The sequence below is a fragment of the Canis lupus genome, unplaced genomic scaffold (assembly GCF_048164855.1).
Source record: "Canis lupus baileyi unplaced genomic scaffold, mCanLup2.hap1 Scaffold_313, whole genome shotgun sequence".
Taxonomy (NCBI): Eukaryota; Metazoa; Chordata; class Mammalia; order Carnivora; family Canidae; genus Canis; species Canis lupus.
In genome coordinates this window covers 10,001-30,046 of record NW_027326541.1, presented here as the reverse complement: position 1 = coordinate 30,046, position 20,046 = coordinate 10,001, and the positions used below count along the sequence as shown (strand labels likewise).

The following is a 20,046-nucleotide window of genomic DNA, read 5'->3' as shown; positions in this document are numbered from 1 at the left end:
CGGCTTAGGCCCGGCCCAGGAGAGCACGAGATCACCACATCGATCGATCGGCAGCAAGCTGCGGCCCCGAGGGGGCTTCCCGAAGAGCAAAAGCCCAGCGAGGACGGCGACCGGGGGGACCTGCTTCCGCCTCACCGGCAAGCCCCTCGACCCCCGGGGGGGGGGGGGCAGGAGCGACCGGACAACCCCAGACACAGCGGGGGACGCCTGACACGCGGCACGGAGCCTTGCGAGACAGGGGTTGTCACGGCCAACGGCCGGGTGCCCACGGCATGGAGCGCACGGGGGTAAAAGACCCACCGCCACCTGCCCACACCGCCCTCCCTCGGGTGCCGGAGACCGGAGGGCGACACCGCGACCCGGGCCACCTGGAGTCCAGCACGAGAGCCGGCGCGCAGGCCCAGGCGGACGGCTCAGGCTCCAGCGAGCGAGGACAGGGACCGGCTCGGCCGCGCGGTCAAGCCCGGAACCCCACCCGCGCCCAGAGGCCCACATCTCTAAGGCGAGCGACGGACGGACCGGCTGTCTTTTACGTCTGCCTGTCGTCTGTCTGCCTGTCGCCGAAACACAACGTGTCAGCACCTACCTGGCAACAAAAAATGTTCATTTCGGGCAAGAAAATAACCGCGCCTGCCGGCGGGGACCAGCCACAGGTCACCGCGACCTCCCGGGACCGTGACACGGCCAACTGTACCCAAAACCTGCCCCACGGCGCCCCCCCACCCCCACCCCACGGAGCCCCCAGGGCTATCTGGTCGACCCAGGGAAACCGGGGGGGGGGGGGGGGGTGGGTGAGGAGGGGCGATACGCGGTCGGTGGAGACGCCACGCCGCCACGCCGCCACGCCGCCACGCCGCCACGCCAGTGATCTCCGGGAGGAGACTTTGAAAAATCATCAAAGTTCTCCGGAGGCAGGCACCGTGCGGAGGCCGTCCCCCGCGGCCCTCAGGACCGCCCCGTGCCTACCGCCGTCCCCAACCCCGGCTCGGGCCAGGGGAGGTGGAGGGCCACGCGCGGCAGAGGCAGCCTCACCGGGAATCGCCACCGGGGCCGGACGCCCGAACGGACGGCCCGCCCACCCCCGCGTGGCACCCGGTCCGACCGCCCGGGACCCACCTCCGCAGCGGGCCTCGGAACAAGGGGAGAAAATCGCGTCCGACGCCCGGGACCCCCACACGTGCCCGCAGCCGGGTCTGTCGCGCCACCCACGGGCTTCCCCTCCAGGCTCAGACCGGTCCCCGTCGCCAGGGCGTGACCACGGGAGACAACCGAGTGACACGGAAGGCAGGCCCGAAGATCGCCCGGAGCCACAGGACGGACGGCGGGACACACCCTGTCCCCCGCCCCCGAGGCGGCCCAGGTCGGTCCGCGCGGGCGGAGGAGGAGCCACCGGCGGGTGCTGGTCGACCCACCCAGGCGGCCCGCACGGCCTCCTCCGGGAGCGAGGCGGAGGCGACAGCGGCGACAGCGGCGACGGCGACACTCCCTCGCAGCTCCGGAGGTCCAATCTCCGGCGAGCGCATCGCGCGCCGAGGCCCCGGCGACAGCCGGACGCTCGCGCCGGAGCCGCCCTCCTCCTGGAACTCGGCCCCGGGAAACCGACACCAAAGCTGTTCCTTGCCTGTCGCCGCCGAGCCTCCGGAGGGGACACGCTCTATAAAAGCGGCCGCCAGGTGGCACCCGACAACCGGCGCGAACGACAGCGGGACAGATCCGGGCGGCGAGGCCGTCAGGGCGCCTCGGATCTCGCCTCTCGGCCCGGGGACGGCGGAGGGCCCCGAGAGCACACGGCCGCGCACCGCGCGAACCCCCGTCCTCCCGGGGCGGGGGAGCCTTGGAAAACCCGTCCGTCCGTCCGTCCGTCCGTCCGGGCCCGCTGCCGCCCGGAAAGGGGGTCGCGCTCGCCGCGCGGGGCTCCCGGGACGACTCAGGCACGTTTCCGAGGTCAGGGAGGGAACGTAGAGCCGAAACCAGGCGAGGACTCTTAGGACGGCAACGGATGCACCGTTTTTTCTCGTGTCCTTCCTTCCTTTTTTTTTTTTTTTTTTTCTTTTTCTTTAGGATTTTATTTATATATTTATAAGACGAAGGAGGGAGGGAGGGAGGGAGGTCACGAAGGAGGTCTGAACCAAAGGCGCTGGAGAGGACGGTGTGCCCCCCCCCTCCCCCGCACCACCTTCACCTCCACCCTCTCAGCGTCTGGGACCTGACCCCCCCCCCCCCCAAATACTTGTCTATTGGGTTGAATGAGAAGAGGTCGTGGAAGAGGAACTCAATTCTGGGGGGGAGGGGAGGCTCAAAGAACATAAGGATTTTCTCTTTCTTTCTTTCTTTCTTTCTTTCTTTCTTATAACACAATCTGTTTCTCCAGAATTCTCCTGCTCACGCTCAACTTCCTGTCCTTGAAGAGAAGAATGTCATTCACTCCCCTCCTGGCGCTCTCCTCCAAGGCACCTTCCAGGGGCAGGAGAAAGGGTGTGCTTCTCTTCTCAGAGGAAAAGGAGGGGAGTCAGCGGGACCTTCTTTCACCTGGGGGGGTGGGGGGAGCGGCGGTGTGCGTGTGTTTCTTTGCTGCTGCTGCTGCTACTCTATCAAAGTGTCTCCAGGTAGGGAGGCCGGGGTGGCTCAGCGGTTGAGCGCCTGCCTTTGGCCCAGGGCGTGATCCCGGGGTCCTGGGATCGAGTCCAACAGCGGGCTCCCTGCATGGATGGAGTCTCCTTCTCCTTCTGCCTGTGTCTCTGCCTCTGTGTGCATCCGTGCGTGCGTGCGTCCGTCCGCGTGCGTGCGTCCGTCCGTGTGCGTGCGTGCGTGCGTGCGTCCGTCCGTGTGCGTGCGTGCGTGCGTGCGCGCGCGCGTGCGTCTCAGGACTACCTACATAAAATCTTCAATCAATCAACGTGTCTATGGTTCAAAACAGTACTCTGGTTTCCTTCGTACCCAAGTCCTATGTCAGATTGGACTTTTGACAGGAGAAGGGAGGGCGGGCCACATTTTCTTCTGCCCTGGCGGAGGAGAAAGGGAAGATGGGCGGGCACAGACCTGGGCATAGTCTTCTCTGTCGTGGGGGTGAGCGGAGGAGTCGGATTCGGCTCTCACGGGACGGGGTCTAATTTCTCCGTGGACGGACAATTGGGCAGAACGTCAGGCGAACGGAGGACGAGTCATGGTCAGAAGACCATGGACAAGACCGGCTATAGATGCTGGAGTTTCCGGAGCAATGATTTCATCAGAGGCACGCGAAGGCCAAAGACTTCCAGGGAGCGTGTTTATAGACGCCTCGGCCTGTAGGTCCTTCCTTTCGAATGGACGGTGCTCCCATCCGGTCGGTCGGTCGGTCCGGTCGGTCACCTTAGCATATCTTCTCCAGCTCCCGTGAGCCGTGTGGTCATGCAATTCTACTTTGGGCCTAACGGGGGATGGATGGGACCGACCGTGCCACAGAAAGGGAGACCGCATCGAGTCCTTGAGCCTAAGGCACGTCTAAGACAGTGACTCTCTAAAGTACGTGGAGGGGATCCCTGGGTGGCGCAGCGGTCGGTTTGGCGCCTGCCTTTGGCCCGGGGCGCGATCCTGGAGACCCGGGATCGAATCCCACGTCGGGCTCCCTCCCTGTGCATGGAGCCTGCTTCTCCCTCTGCCTCTGTCTCTGCCTCTCTCTCTGTCTCTCTCTCTCTCTCTGTCTCTCTCTCTCTCTCTCTCTCTCTATGATTATCATAAATAAATAAAAATATTTAAAAAAATAAAAATAAAATAAAGTACATGGAGGCAGAAGGAGGCCAGCTGGAGTTTTGTTGTGTGGGTTGCGTATCTGTGGCAATGGGGTGGGTGTGGGTGGCTGTTGTTTGTTTTCTGGACGAGGTGAAAGAACCCTTTGAGTGCAAGTATTTGCAGAAGGGGGCCGGCGGGATGGGAAGGTGTGGGTCAGTCCATTCACCGAGAAAACCGGAGACTCGGCCTTTTTAAGAACTCGGCAACGGGAGGAGTATAGCTTGGCTCATCGCAGCAACTGGCAACTCAGCAGAAACAACAGAACATTCCCAGAATGAATGGAGTTTGCAGGAGCCAACGTGAGCATGCCCCACCACCCTCCGCGGGTGCGTCCGTGTAAACACACACACACACACACACACACACACACACACCCCCGGCCTTCCATTTCCAAATCCACCAGAGGACTCAGGGTTGGTTGGGGGTGGGGATGGAGGGTGGCGGGTGGCAGAAGGGAGGTTCAGGGCCATCCATTCCAATGGCCCTCATTCAATCATTTCATTCAAATGCACATGGCTGTCTGTTAAAGTCCGAGCCTGGGACTTCTCTCCATTGAATGGCTTTCTGCACCTCCCCCAAACCCTCAGGCTGCGGCTCCCAAGCTGTGGGGGAGGGGAGAGAAGAAAAGAGAAGAGAAGAGGAGAGGAGAGGAGGGGAGGGGAGGGGGAAAGAGAAGGGCAAAGAGGATGTCTGAAGAACTCACATTGTTTGGGGTCCAAAAGCGACCCCTCCTGGTTTCCTGACCCAGGAAACCCCAATAAACCCTTTGGGAATCAATCCTGAATGTGGAGGATGCCATCTCACTCTTAATGCCTTCCAGGGGTGGGGGTGCGTCTGGGAGGGCGTGGCATGGCGGGGACTGGTGAATCTGATGGGGAGTTAAACACATGACCACCGTGGTGTCTTAGGGTCCAGAGGCCAAACACAGGCATGGAGTGATATGGGCGAAGGACTAAGGGAGGCCTGGCCAGGGACAGTTCTGACTCATCCACCCTGGGTGAGGGCCCAACAAGGACACTCTTTCCTCTAAAGCGACGGGCCAACAGTCTCCTGGTTCCCCATCGACCTGTCCTCCCTCTCGCACCCACTTCCCAAGGGAAATCCGCAGTCTCATTCGAAGTAGTCCCCGGCTGTGTCACAAGCCACCTTCTGTCTACTAAAAGGAGTAAGGAAGATGGACAAACATGAACCAGCCCGACAGATGGCACCTCCGCACGGAGGGGTTGGGGGGTGGGGCCCTCCCCGGACAAAACGTGACTCTGAGCTTGAAAACATGAAAGGGCAGAAGCTCCCGGGGGGGGGGGGGGGGGGGGGGGGGGGGGGGCCGGCCCGGCCCCGGGCCCCAGGCCCCGGCAGGCCCGCTCCGTCAGAAGAGCACTCAACTTTTGATTGCAGTCAGGGTTGTGAGTTTGAGCCCCACGTTGGGTCTAGAGATGATGAAAAATGAAGGAACAAACTCTCAATAACTTAAGTATGTATGGAGCGCCTGGGTGGCTCAGCGGTGGAGCGTCCAGGGATCCCCGGGTGGCTCAGCGGTTTAGCGTCTGCCTTCAGCCCAGGGCCTGATCCTGGAGACCCAGGATCGAGTCCCACGTCAGGCTCCCTGCATAGAGTCTGCTTCTCCCTCTGCCTGTGTCTCTGTCTCTGTGTCTCTCGTGAATAAATAAATAAAATATTAAAAAAAAGAAAGAAAGAAACGACTACAACATTCCATTTTAGGTGACGTCTATTTTTCTTTTTACCACAACTGGGGGGAAGAAAAGCAAAACAAACAAAAACAAACAACAACAACAACAAGACCCCACCCCCACCCCCCCACCCTGTCCTTGGCTCAGAGTAAGGGAATTCCTGGGTCAGGTTGAAAGAGGGGGAGGGGGTGATATCCTGTCGTCCGCAGTGTGGAAAACCAGGGTTCAGCAACCTGGAATTGTTTCTGCCTCGCCAGGTAGACAGACGTGGTCACTGTCGTCAGCCCTGCAAAAGCAAGGCAAGAGGGGATCCCTGGGTGGCGCAGCCGTTTGGCGCCTGCCTTTGGCCCAGGGCGCGATCCTGGAGACCCGGGATCGAATCCCATATCAGGCTCCCGGTGCATGGAGCCTGCTTCTCCCTCTGCCTGTGTCTCTGCCTCTCTCTCTCTGTGTGACTATCATAAGTAAATAAATAAAAAAAAGAAAAAAAAAAAAGAAAAAAAAAAAAAAAGCAAGGCAAGAGGGAAGAACCTCCGCATTTCCAAGCACCTCGTAGGGGCAACCTGGGAGGCTCGCTGGGGTTAAGCAGCTGACTCTCGGTTTCATCCGCCAGGAGGTGGCACTCTTGACTCGCCCAGTGAGGCCGCGGCGACCTCTGGAAGGAAGGTATCAGGCTCACGGTTTCCGAGGGGCTCGGGTGGCTCCCGAGAAGTGGATCTGAGTGTCTCCAGGCTGTCTGATCCTATCTGAGTCTTAGGATGCGATTCCAGGGGCCCCTGGCCCGCTCGGTCAGTAGAGAGCACGACTCTTGGCCTCCAGGCCGTGAGTGCGAGCCCTACGTTGGGAGTAGAGATCACTCTGAAAAATAAACCGGGGCGGGGGGGGGGGGGGGGAGGGGGGGGCGGAGGAAGAGAAGAGAAAAGAAAAACAGATGCCATTGCACTCAAGGAAGGCAGGTCTTGGTGATACAAGGGATTCTTCCAACAGTGGCCGGTCACAATGAGAACATATTCCCACGGAACAGACCTCACGCAGATGATTGGCAATTGCCATAAAAGAAAGATAACTCATTAGAAAAAGAGAGAGAAAGAGAGAAAAAGAAAAAAAGAAAAGAAAAGAAAAGAAAAAAGATAACTCACTGAGAGTTTCTGAACACTGACGGGTCACAGGTAGGGAGAAAAGATAAGGATTTTAAAGATTTTTTTTTCTTTAGATTTTATGTATTTATTCATGAGAGACACAAACGCACACAGAGAGAGAGAGAGAGAGAGAGAGAGAGAGAGAGAGAGGCAGAGACACAGGCAGAGGGAGAAGCAGGCTCCATGCAGGGTCTCCAGGATCACGGCCTGGGCTGAAGGCAGCGCTAAACCGCTGAGTCACCAGGGCTGCCCAAGGATAAGGATTTTAATTTGTTTACAAACTCACTCGTTCCTCCAATTTCTCTAAGGTATAGATATCTCTACAGACAAAGTTTCCTTCAAACTGGAAGAGCAAACATGAGGGGATCAGCAGTGATTTGAACAAGAGTCCTTAAAAAAGGGTCATCAGGACGCCTGGGTGGTTCAGCGGTGGGAGCAGCTGTCTTTGGCTCAGGGTGTGATCCTGGAGTCCCTCATCGGTCTCTCCCTGCAGAGCCTGCTTCTCCCTCTGCCTGTGTCTCTGCCTCTCTCTCATTGTGTCTCTCGTGAATAACTAAATAAAGTCTTTAAAAAACAAAAACAAAGAAACCGGTCATCATTGTCTTTCGCTCTTTTCAGTTCCATGTTGTTCCTTTTAGTTCTGTTTGTTTAAGATTTTATTTATGTATGAGAGAGAGAGAGAGAGAGAGAGAGAGAGAGAGAGAGAGAAGCAGGCCCCATGGAGGGAGCCCGATGCGGGACTCGAACCCGGGACTCCGGGGTCACGCCTTAAGCCCAAGGCAGAGGCTCCACCGCTGAGGCACCCAGAAGTCCCTGGTTTTGTTCTGGGTAAATGCAGCTATTTCACTAGTTCTGGCAATTCATACTGTTGTTCGATGATCTCAGGGTGACCAGAAACTGAGATGTGTCAAAAGTCCTTTGCGTGGTTCTTCTGGAATCTGGGATAAATAAAAAATAAATAAATAAATAAATAAATAAATAAATAAATAAATAAGTGTGCGTGTGTGTGTGTGTGTGTGTGTGTGTGTGTGTGTTTTGTTTGTTTTTGCAAGAGCATCAGAACATGGCATGTACATGACATGGCGGTCACCGGTGGACGTGGTTAAAGACCCGAGGAGAGTTGGCTAGAGTGCAGTCGAGAAGAAAAACGGATTATGATTTGTCACACACGGCATTTTAACAATGTACCGGGGCACGTTACCACTTAACGAATTTACGTCGCTTTTGGAACACCCACAGCATTCACGCAACCAATATAATCTAAGAGGGCTTATGATTCTTTGTCTGACGCTGCTTCTCACGTGCCTTCACATAGCAGGTAAACGACCTATGTTAGTCAAGAGACTCAACCTAGGGCTAGACTTTTCTGGGATCCGCTGAAAATCCATGAGCGGATGAAGGAACCAGCAAACAGCCGGGCAGCCAACCGACCAGCCAGATACACAAACCATCCATCCATCCAACCAACCAACCAACCAACCAACCAACATCTCAGAAGCTTTCAAGGCCCGGGCCTATAAAGGATCACGGGTCATTACAAAACTGAAAACAATGTCAGTATCTGTTTCGCCAGGGTGGCCCTAGGAGATTCCACAGGAGCTTATAGAGTTGTCTCCAAAATGTAGCTCCTTTAATATTGAGAAGTTTTCACTCTCTCACGGAGGTAATTCGCGGATAAAAAGGAATATAAAAACCTGGCTGGTCCGGAGAGAGAAAATAATAATAATATATTTTTCTCTTCTCTGTTCACAATCCCTTGCCATGATGAGACTACCAACGCAAGGAAATCTCTTCATTTTAACAGAGACAAGAGCCGAGTCTTAATGCTATACCAGTGTACTAGTAAAGCTCACTTCTCCCAATCTCAGTCTGTCCTGACCATGCCTACAATTCCTTTTCAAAAAAATCTGCTTCCGGGACGCCTGGGTGTTTCAGTGGTTAAGCCTCTGCCTTTGGCTCAGGACGTGATCCCGGACTCCCGGGATCGGGTCCCATAGCGGGCTCCTTGCACGGAGCCTTCTTTTCCCTCTCTCTGCCTCTCTCTGTCCCTCCCTCCCTCCCTCCCTCCCTCCACTCCCTTCCTTCTGAATAAGTAAATAAAATCTTAAAAAAGAAAAAAATAGCCAGGCTCATTTCAGGACAGAATTATTTTCTTTTCCCTCACCAAAACATGTATTCTCACGCCTTGTACGTTTCCTACACATCTCCTACTTGTCACACACGGAATTGTTTTCCTTCTCGTTCTCCAGTAGTCTCCATTCCATTGGCAGGCTTTTGCAAAATTGTAATATATTAACTTCCTTTCAGAGAGAGAGCACTGTGTGAAGGGGGGAAGGGGGAGGAGGAGGAGGAGGGAGAGGGAGAGAGTGGGAGACCGAGCATCTTTCCTTTTTTACACTATTTTGTTTCTTTATTCCTGTGTGTGAGAGAGAGACAGAGACAGAGACATGGGCAGAAGCAGGTCCCCCCCCCCCCCCCCCCCCCCCCGCAAGGAGACGGATGCAGGAAAGGATCCCAGACCCGCATGATCGGGAACGAACGAACAGAACTTCATCCCAGATCGTGGGAACTTGTGAAATATTGGCACTCGTCCTTATCGCTCCGAGCTGTCCTGTTCCGATGATGTTTACCCGCGCCAGCCTTTGAACTCCTAACCTACAGTTCCTTTTTTTTTTTTTTTTTTTAATTTTTATTTATTTATGATAGTCACACAGAGAGAGAGAGAGAGAGAGAGAGGCAGAGACATAGGCAGAAGGAGAAGCAGGCTCCATGCACCGGGAGCCCGACGTGGGATTCGATCCCGGGTCTCCAGGATCGCGCCCTGGGCCAAAGGCAGGCGCCAAACCGCTGCGCCACCCAGGGATCCCATAAGCTACAGTTCCTTTACAAAGGGATGTTAGCAATATAGCATCCGGAGGTAGAGGAAACCTCTCCCTCGTAGAACCCACAGGGACACGTAGACACAGACGAGACGCCAACAAAGTATATAGCCTTGGTCTCACTCCTATCTATCTGTGGAGAGGTCACGAAAGACCCGATGTTCCGATCTCCCCGCTGGCTGGGTGACAACAACTCCAGTGGCCAGCGAGCGTGACCGCGTCCGGACCCCGTCCATGTCCATCCTTTGGTTTCCATTTCGAAAGAGAAGAGGCCGGTTTCCTGCAAAGATACCCAAAGCCGCAGCAACAACCCAACCCGAAGAAGACCAGAGCGTCTGTCTCCCGGAGCGAGCCGAGCACTGGTTCCTCACTCACCAACAGTCGGGACATGACTGATGGAACCAGAGGGATTCCTAGGTTAGGTTCCGGTCCCTGGGCTGGCCTCATTGCCAGCTTTCTCTAATCGTGGAGAGCATAGCATTGAGGCATGAGCAAAGCACCCCATTCACCCGGTTCGGGCCATGTGAGCCTCAGGTTCCCCTTCCACGTGTCCCAGGTCAGCGAGCACTTGCAAGTAAGTATAGGCCCCCTAAGCAGTCCAGTGGTAGCCTGCCGGAGTTTCCTGTGGCTGGCGGGGGGGGTGGGGGTGTCCTGTGCTCAACCTTCGCTGCAGGGTTCTCTAGGGTCTGGTTCGGTTCGCCCCGCTTTTCTGCGTGCGCGTGCACGTGCGTGTGCATGCTCCATAAGGAGCTGGGGCGTCCTCGGGAGGAGGGACGCCGTAGAGAGTGGACAGTTTATTCTCTGATCTTGGTACGGGCAAGGCTGTAGGGCTTGAACTCTATGGGAACCAGGAAGGTTTTCTTCCGTTTTCTCATCGTCAGTTTTGGCAGGTTGCCTTTTAGCGATCGATCAATCCGATCGAAACAAAACAAAACAAAACAAAACAACTTTTTTTCCCTTTTTGTAAAGATTCTGTTTATTTTCTCCTGAGACACAGTGAGTGGGAGAGTCGGACCGACACACAGGCAGAGGGAGAAGCAGGCTCCATGCTGGGAGCCCGACGTGGGACTCTGATGCCGGGCCTCCAGGATCAGGCCCCGGGCTGAAGGCGGCGCTCAACCGCCGAGCCACCCGGGCTGCCCACCTTTTTCTTTTCTTTTCTTTTCTTTTCTTTTCTTTTCTTTTCTTTTCTTTTCTTATTGTTTTATTTTCAAAAGATTTTAGGTGTATGCGATGTTTACACCCAGGTTAGGGCTCGTCCTCACAACCGAGAAATATAGAGTCCCACACTCCACCCACAGTGCCAGCCAGCAGCCACGCAGCCCTTCATCGATTTCATTTGTTCATTTATTTGCTTGCTTGCTTGCTTGCTTGCTTCCTGGCTTGCTTATGTATACATTCATTCAGCCGGTCGGTCGGTCAGTCGATCAGTCCAGTCAGTCAGTCCTTTTAATTAATCATTCATTCTTTCCTGTTTTAGAGATGTTCTTTATTTATCCATGAGAGACACACAGAGACAGGTATTGACAGATGCAGAGAGAAGCAGGCTCCCCGCGGGGAGCCCCAAGTGGGAGTCGGGGCCCCAGGACCCCAGGATGATGACTGACCTCAAGGCAGATGCTGAACACGGAGCTACCCAGGCATCCCCGTTGCTTGACTTTTTAGGGGAGGCAGACAGGCAACGTGCACTCAGTGGCACGGAAATAGAGCCCAACTAGTGCTGAGTTTTCTGGGAGCCGTTTGGGCCTGGGTCAGTGTGAAAGCCAATGGAGCAGGGCCCAGAAACGTTCAAGGCTGAGAATTTCCTTCCTCCATAATCATTTCACAGATGCTTAACTGAAAGTGGTATCTATGGTATGGCAAACGTCTTTCTCTGTTTGGGTTCTAGCAAGACCCAGAGAGTCGAAGCCCCTAAGCTCACGGACTGAAAGTTGCAAGTTGGATGCAGAGATAGTTAGGCAGGCAGGCAGAGCCGGAAAGGCAGGCGCCACACCGGTGGGTCCAGGTGTGAGGAGTGTGGGATCCCAGGGCAGCTGGGACGGACACAGCCTGGTCCGGATCCACCCAGGTCAGTAGCGTTTCCTGACACAGGACAGGCACCAAAGAGGGGCCTTGGGGTGGCTTTCCTCCTCCGCCTCCTTGGGATGGGGACATCTGCCCCACTCGGGGCATGCCCCCCACCCGCCTGTGCGGTGTGTGGAGAGAGACCCTTTGTCTCGCCGTCACCGCTACAGCAACCGAGGACAGTCCTCAAACAGGAGCACGGTCACATGAGCATCGGTCCCATCTGAACCTATTCCCTCGTTGGGGATCCTAGGGTGCTAGGGTGTGTCTAGGGATACACCTGGAGGACGAGGTCCTGTGTGTGGGAACCCGACGAACGCACAAGAGGGTGGGTGGCGGTGGGAAGGAAGAGGTGCGGACGAGGTGTGCCCGGGTGGCATACCCGAGTTTGAGCGTCTGCCTTCGACTGGGCTCCGGGCGGGCGTCATCACGGCTTTTTGGGGATCCAGCACCGCACCGGGCTCCCCCCCCCCCCCCCCCCCCCGCGTGGAGCCTGCTTCTCCCTCTGCCTGCGTCCCGGCCTCTCTCTGTGTGTCTCCCGTGAATAAATACAGTTTATTTATTCATTTATTTTTTATTTATTTTTTTTTTATAGGGATATTTTAAGACCTTCTTTCAGTTGCCTTTTTATTTTTTTTAATTTTTATTTATTTATGATAGTCACAGAGAGAGAGAGAGGCAGAGACATAGGCAGAGAGAGAAGCAGGCTCCATGCACCGGGAGCCCGATGTGGGATTCGATCCCGGGTCTCCAGGATCGCACCCTGGGCCAAAGGCAGGCGCTAAACCACTGCGCCACCCAGGGATCCCCTTATTCATTTATTTTTTAAATATTTAATTTATTTATTAGAGAGAGAGAGAGAGAGAGAGAGAGAGAGAGAGAGAGAGATCGGGTGCCCGATCAATACAGTGTAAGAAATTAAACTTAAGAGTAAAAAAATGGAGGGCAGCCCCGGTGGCGCAGCGGTTTGGCGCCACCTGCAGCCTGGGGTGTGATCCTGGAGACCCGGGATCCAGTCCCACATCGGGCTCCCTGCATGGAGCCTGCTTCTCCCTCTGTGTCTCTGCCTCTCTCTCTCTCTCTCTCTCTCTCTCTCTCTCTCTCTCTCAATAAAAAAATCCTTTAAAATAATAAACAAACAAACAATGAATGAATGAATGAATGCACGAACGAACAAATAAATAAATAAAATTTAAAGAGTTTCAAAAAAGAGAGTAAAAAAATGGAATGGAAAGATAACTTGGCGAGGAGGATGTGTGAACGTATGTAATGCCGCTGAGCGACTCTAGGCTTAGAAAGGGTTACAAGGTTCCATCGTAGGTGACGCCTGTCTTTTGGACCACAACCGAAACACAAAACAAGACCTCCTGTCCCTGGCTCAGAGTAAGGGAGTTCCTGGGTCAGGCTGGAGGGGGTTCCTGTGGTCCGCAGAGTGCAGAACCCCGGTTCAGCCATCTGGACTCTTTTCTTCCTGTCCGCGGGGACAGGCGTGGTCGCAGACGGCACACTCCTGTAAAGGCAAGGCCAGAAGGAAGAACTTCAGCATTTCTTTTGCTCTTCTTTTCTGTTCTTCCGGTTGTTGTGGTTCCGGTGTCGTTGAGCCTCAGCATTTCCAAGCACCTCCTAGGGGCAACCTGGGAGGCTCGCTGGGGTTAAGCAGCTGACTCTCGGTTTCGTCCGCCAGGAGGTGGCACTCTTGACTCGCCCAGTGAGGACGCGGCGACCTCTGGAAGGAAGGTATCAGGCTCACGGTTTCCGAGGGGCTCGGGTGGCTCCCGAGAAGTGGATCTGAGTGTCTCCAGGCTGTCTGATCCTATCTGAGTCTTAGGATGCGATTCCAGGGGCCCCTGGCCCGCTCGGTCAATAGAGATCACTTTGACAAATGGACCCCGGGGGCCGGGGCCGGGGCCGGGGCCGGGTGGGGGGCGGGGGGGGGGGGGGGGGGGAGAAAGGGAGGGGAGGGAGGAGGGGAGGGCGGCGTGGGGACCGGGGGAGGTCGAAAGAAAGAAAAAGAGACGCCATTCTACTCAAGGAAGGCCTTGGTGATACAGCGGATCCTTCCAACGGTGTCTGGTTGCAATGAGCACGGATTCCCACCGACCTTCTGAAGAGGATTTAACAATCGCCAAAAAAAAGGAAGATGACTCACTGAGAGTTTCTGAACTCTGTTCAGGGTTTCGTGGACCTCATTCAGTTCCACGTTGTTCCTTTCTGTTCGGTTTCCATGCAGCTTTTTCATTAGTTCCGGCAACTCCTACTGTATGTAGTTGGACAATCTCAGGGTGACCAGACACCGGGATTCGTCCAGAGTCCTTTCCGCGAATCTTCTGAAAAGTGGACCGCATTGTTGCAAGACCTTCCTCACAACACCTGCACGTGACAGGGAGGTCACCCACGGATGGACGTGCCTAGAGACCCAATGAGAATTCATTATAATGCAGTCGAGAGGAAAATCCGACCAGTTTCTGTCACACACACATACACACACACACACACACACACACAACACACATGCACGTACGCAGAGCATTTAAACAGTTCGAATGTGGAGTGACGGCACTCTACCAGGACACGTTACAAGTTTAGGAATTTCATTTCCTGTTCGGAACACCGGCAGCATTCACCCACACAATATAATCTAAGAGGGCTTATGATTCTTTGTCTGACAGTGCTTCTCATGTGCCTTCCCATAGCAGGTAAACGACCTATAGTAGTCAAGAGACTCTATTTAGGGTTTGGCATTCTGGGATCCGCTGAGAATCCACGAACGGATGAAGGGACCAGTAGACAGACAGACAGGCAGCCAACCAGCCAACCAAAAACATCTCAGAAGTTTTTGGGATCCCTGGGTGGCGCAGCGGTTTAGCGCCTGCCTTTGGCCCAAGGCGCGATCCTGGAGACCCGGGATCGAATCCCACGTCGGGCTCCCAGTGCATGGAGCCTGCTTCTCCCTCTGCCTGTGTCTCTGCCTCTCTCTCTCTCTCTGTGTGACTATCATAAATAAATAAAAATTAAAAAAAAAAAAAAAGAAAAAAAAAAAAGAAGTTTTCAAGGCACATGCCTACAAAGGATCACGGATCATAACAAAACGGAAATCTTCAGTGTCTCTTTCGCCGAGGTGGCCCCTAGGAGATTCTACAGGTGCTTTTAGAGTTGTCCCCAAAATGAAGCTCCTTTACCGTGGAGAAGTTTTCACTCTTACGTAGTAGGGGAAGACCGGATACAAACGAACCCAAAAAATAAAATAAATAAGTAAATACCAAAAAAAGTGAAACAAGAACAACCAAAAAAAAAAAAAGGGAATCTAAAAACCTTGCTGTTCTGGGCAGGTAAAGGGAGACACACACACACACACACACACACACACACACACCCCAAAAAACAAACAAAAAACCCCCAACCAAACCACACCAAACCAAGGCAACCAACCAAACAAAAAAGCACCTTGTCTTTGTCTTTTCTTCTCTGTTCACACTCTTATCAAGAGTAGACTACCAATGCAAGAGAATCTCGCCATTTTAGCAGAGAGAAGAGCCAAATCTCAGTTGTACACCAGTGTACTAGTAAAACCCACTTCTCCCAATCTCAGTCCGTCCTGACCACGCCTGCAATCCCTTTTCAAAGAGTCTGCGTCTGGGACGCCTTGGGTGGCTCAGCGGTGGAAGGTCTGCCTTTGGCTCAGGGCCTGATCCCAGGGGTCCTGGGATCCAGACCCACATCGGGCTCCCCACGTGGAGCCTACTTCTTCCCCTGCCTGTGTCTCTGCCTCTCTCTCTCTCTCTCTCTCTGTCTGTCTCTGTCTCTCTTTCTCTGTCTCTGCCTCTCTCTGTCTCTGTGTCTGTCTCTCTGTTTCTCTTTATCTCTCTGCCCCTTTTCTCTGTCTCTTTGTCTCTCTCTCCCCTTCTCTCTGTCTCTCTCTCTTTCTCTGTCTCTGCCTCTCTCTGTCTCTGTGTCTGTCTCTCTGCCTCTCTTTTCTCTCTCTCTCTCTTTGTCTCTCTCCCCTTCTCTCTGTCTCTGTCTCTCTCTCTGTCTCTGCCTCTCTTTATCTCTCTGCCTCTCTTTTCTCTGTCTCTCTCTCCCCTTCTGTCTCTGTCTCTCTTTATCTCTCTGTCTCTCTCTCTCTCTCCCTGTCTCTCTCCTTCTCTGTGTCTCTCTCTTTCTCTATCTCTGTCTCTCTTTGTCTCTGTCTTGCTTTCTCTGTCTCTATCTCTCTGTGTCTCTGTCTCTGTGCCTCTGTCTCTCTTTGTCTCTCTCTTTCTCTGTCTTTCTCTCTGTCTCTCTCTGTCTCTGTTACTCTCTCTCCTTCTGTCTGTCTCTCTCTCTGTCTCTGTCTCTCTCCCATGAATACATAAATAAAATCCAAAAAAATAAAAAACAGAAAACAAAAAACAAATCTCAAAAATCTCCTTCATAAATCCCTTCTATAATTTCTTTTTCCATTCCGTCAGTCTTAAGTGTTCTTTCTCTAAATAGCCAGGCTTTGGGACGCCCCTGTGCCTCAGCGTTTGAGCGTCTGGCTTCAGCTCAGGGCGTGATCCCAGACTCCTGGGACCGAGTCCCATATCAGGGTCCTCGCATAGAGCCTGCTTCCCTTGTCTCTGCCTGTCCCTGTGTCTCTCATGAATAAGTAAATAAAATCTTAAAAAAAAAAAAAAAAAAAAAAAAGCCAGAGTCATTTCAGGACAGATTCATTTTCTTTAACCACCACCACCAGCACCCGTATTTTCATGCCTTGTATCTATTCTACATGTCTCCTACTATCTCACACACAGAGGTTGTTTTCCTTATCGTTAACCAGTAGTCTCGATTCCATGTGGCAGATTTTTTAAAATTGTACTTATTTTACACTTTTTGAGAGAGGAGAGAGAGAGAGAGAGAGAGAGAGAGAGAGAGAGAGAGAACTTTGTGAAGGGGGAAGGGAGGGAGGGAGGGAGGGAGGCAGAGACAGAGACATAGGCAGAAGCAGGCTCCCCACAAGGAGCCAGATGTGGAAAGGGTTCCGGACTCGGATATCCCCCCCCCCGCCGCCCCAGAATTGGGCCCTGACCCAAAGGCCGATGCTCAACCCCTCAACCACCCAGGCGGCAGACTGTTAACTCCTAGAAACCTCAGTCTCTGGTGAAAAGTCAGTAGGAACCACGGGCACATTGTCTATCGTACCAGAAATCCTTAGATTGTCAAATGTATGAATACATGTAATAGTTTTTAGAAACACGTGTGTGTGTGTGTGTGTGTGTGTGTGTGTGTGTGTGTGTTTGTGTATGTATTGTTGGGCTGGCTGAGAGACAGGGGCACCCAAAATGGCGGACATCTCAAACCGGGTCAAAATGGCTGATCTTCCCGTCAAAGCATCCCTGACCACCACATCATCTCCAGTGAGTCGAAGCCTAGATGGGAAACCGAAACTTTCCATCCAGGAACCGCCCCCGCCCCCTCCCCCTCCCCATCGTCTGATACTATCCCCCCCCACCCCCAGCCAATCACCTAAGGACACGGTGTTCCCTTGTCTAATTTGGCTAGGGACCCACCCGGATTCCAGAGTCGGAACCAAGAAGGCTTCAAAACCCCCACAGTCCCCAACCCCGCGCGACTTCCCTGACTCTGGCCACCTCTCCGAGTCATGGAACCTCGCCCAGGAGCGCTCCCCATTAAAGCACTCTCCAACCTACTGCCTGGCTCTGCTGGTTTTTTATTTCTCCGCTGTTCATTTTGTAAAAACCTAACATGTAGGGCACAATTTTTTTTTTTTTTAAGATTTAAGAGAGAGAGAGAGGGAGGGAGAGAGGGGGGGGGGGCAAAGACACAGAGGGAGAAGCAGGCTCCAGTGCAGGGAGCCTGACGTGGGACTCGATCCCGGGACTCCAGGAACACGCCCTGGGCTGAAGGCGGCACTAAAACGCTGAGCCACACGGGCTGCCCTGTATGATACAATTGTGAAGGAAGCAAGAAACAGGGGATCCCTGGGTGGCTCAGCGGTCCTGCAGGGTGCCTGCTTCTCCCTCTGCCCGTGTGTGTGTGTGTGTGTGTGTGTGTGTGTGTGTGTGTGATGAATTGTGAATTAAAATTTAAAAAAAAAAAGAGGAAGGAAAAGAGAAACGAACAAACCAACCTGAAACACGTTTACTGACACACCCAGGTATCTGCAGGTTTCCTGAATCAGACAAAAGAGAAACACAAAAACTGAGGTGGGGGGAGGGGGGGGAAGGAAGAAAAGGGCAAGGGGTGGGGGAGGAAAACACAACACCACAAAACAAAAAAACCACCTTGGCTGTCTTACTGACTCACACTTTAGTATTTTACCTTTCTGTTGGAAAGACAGACGCCAGGTATCCGATGAACTGAACCCAATTTATCAATTAAGCTAGTTACACCTTCAAAGTTCCAGGTCACCAAAGATTTGGGAAGCTATTGTAAAAGTTTAACCTATAGACCTTTTTTCATTTTTTTTAAAATTTATTTATTTATGATAGTCGGGGGGGGGGAGAGAGAGAGAGAGAGAGAGAGAGAGAGAGAGAGAGAGAGAGAGAGAGAGAGAGAGAGGCAGAGACATAGGCAGAGAGAGAAGCAGGCTCCATGCACCGGGAGCCCGACGTGGGACTCGATCCCGGGTCTCCAGGATCGCGCCCTGGGCCAAGGGCAGGTGCCAAACCGCTGCGCCACGCAGGGATTCCCCCCTTTTTTCATTTTTTTCTTTTTCTTTTTTTTTAACCTGCTTGCTCGTCACAAGGAAAAGTACACGAGACGGACAAAATCGATCATTTGAAGTAGTTTCCGTGGACAAATCCTCAGAGGCACAACTCCACTAATCCGTTGAGTTCACAGCAAAGTTGAGTACGCCCGTCCCTCGGGGCCTGGACCCTCCGGCATGGGCATGGCATCCGGGTGGGTCCCGGTGGAGCAAGGGGATAAGTAGTTCTCCTTTTCTTTTCTGTGCCTGTGGGTCTAACAAGACACCACACGTGTCTTGTTTCTTTGTAATGAGGTGGCGGAAGGGTCTATCTCGATCACCACCATTCCAGGCCCACAAACTGTGACGGGAGCACAGCACATCCCACCGCCCACCCCAACGGCGGCGGGGGCGGGGGCGCGTGGGGACAAAACCGGTTATCCGTATGAAGTGTGACGGTGATAGGTAGCTCCCAGGACACGTCTTTTCACAGGAAACCCACAGGGACCGCGGATACGCAGAGATGACTGAGGCTGATGTGAATCCGAAGGCCTACCCCCTGGCAGATGCCCACCTCCCCAAGAAACTCCTGGACGCGTGTTCAGCAGTCCCGTAACTACAAGCAGCTTCGGAAAGGAGCCCACGAAGCCACCAAAACCCTCTGTGGAGAGGCATCTCTGAGTTCATCCTGATGGCTGGCTGCAGACGCCGAGCCCCTGGAGATCATCCCGCACCGTCCGCCGCCCGCCTGCCTGCGTGCCGCGTGAAGAGAAGAACGTGCCCTACGTGTTCGTGCGCTCCAAGCAGGCCCTCGGGCGGGCCTGCGGGGTGTCCGGGCCTGTCCTCGCCTGTCCCGTCACCATCCAAGGAGGCTCGCAGCCAAAGCCGCAGATCCAGTCCATTCAGCAGTCCATCGAAAGGCTCTTCGTGGAAACCGCTGGCCTCTGTCCCACCCCTCACGGAGCCCAGCCCTCCCCCCCTGGGGTTGTGTCTACCGTCTGCGTTCGCATGTAGTTTCTCCAGCTGCCTTCTCTCGTTCTTTTTTTTTTTTTTTAAATTTTTATTTATTTATGATAGTCACAGAGAGAGAGAGAGGCAGAGACACAGGCAGAGGGAGAAGCAGGCTCCCCGCAGGGAACCCGATGCGGGCACACGAGCCCAGGGTACCCCTTCCACCTCCCCAACCCCCGCCCCGCATCCAGCCCCGAGAGGAAGGCAGCCGCCCAACCACTGAGCCACCCAGGCGTCCGTCCCTCTTTTCCTTTCTCTTATCCGTCAACCTTCCAGCCTTCCGCTTCCACCTCCGCCTGTTCCTTCATCTCGGTTTCCTCCTGGAAAACAGGCTTTGTGCGTGGTTGCCTCCCTCTCAGCCCTCTGAAAGAGGTGGAGTGGGTTGGGCATCAGTTCTGGTGCTCGTGCGTGCGTGTGGACTTGGGATTTCCGGCGTCCGCCTGCCTGGCCTGCTTTCCCCGTCTTCTTCATGATTTGGACTCAAGGGAAGTGGCGGGGGGGGGGGGGGGGGGGGAGATCGGGTCCTTATTTGTCTGGCCCACCTCTTGGGTCCCATCCCACGAGGCCTCTTTCTGATGGGGTGACCTAGAAGTCCGAACGTAGGGAGGGAGGGAGAGAGAGAGAGAGAGAGAGAGAGAGAGAGAGAGAGAGGAGAGAGGAGAGAGGAAGGGGCAGAGACCTAGGCAGAGGGAGAAGAAGCAGGCTCCACGCAAGGACACAAACAAACCTTCCAAAAAAAGAGAAGGAAAAAAAAGGTAAACTTGCGGCAACGGCCCGGCCGCTCGGGGGTCGAGCTCCGCCTTCAGCCCAGGGCGTGGTCCTGGAGACGC

General features: G+C 54.1%; 1 pseudogene; it reads left to right on the top strand.

Moving 5' to 3' along the window:
• Positions 1-18,728: 18,728 nt before the first annotated feature.
• LOC140629866 (NHP2-like protein 1 pseudogene) lies at positions 18,729-19,219 on the top strand (annotated as a pseudogene).
• Positions 19,220-20,046: the final 827 nt, after the last annotated feature.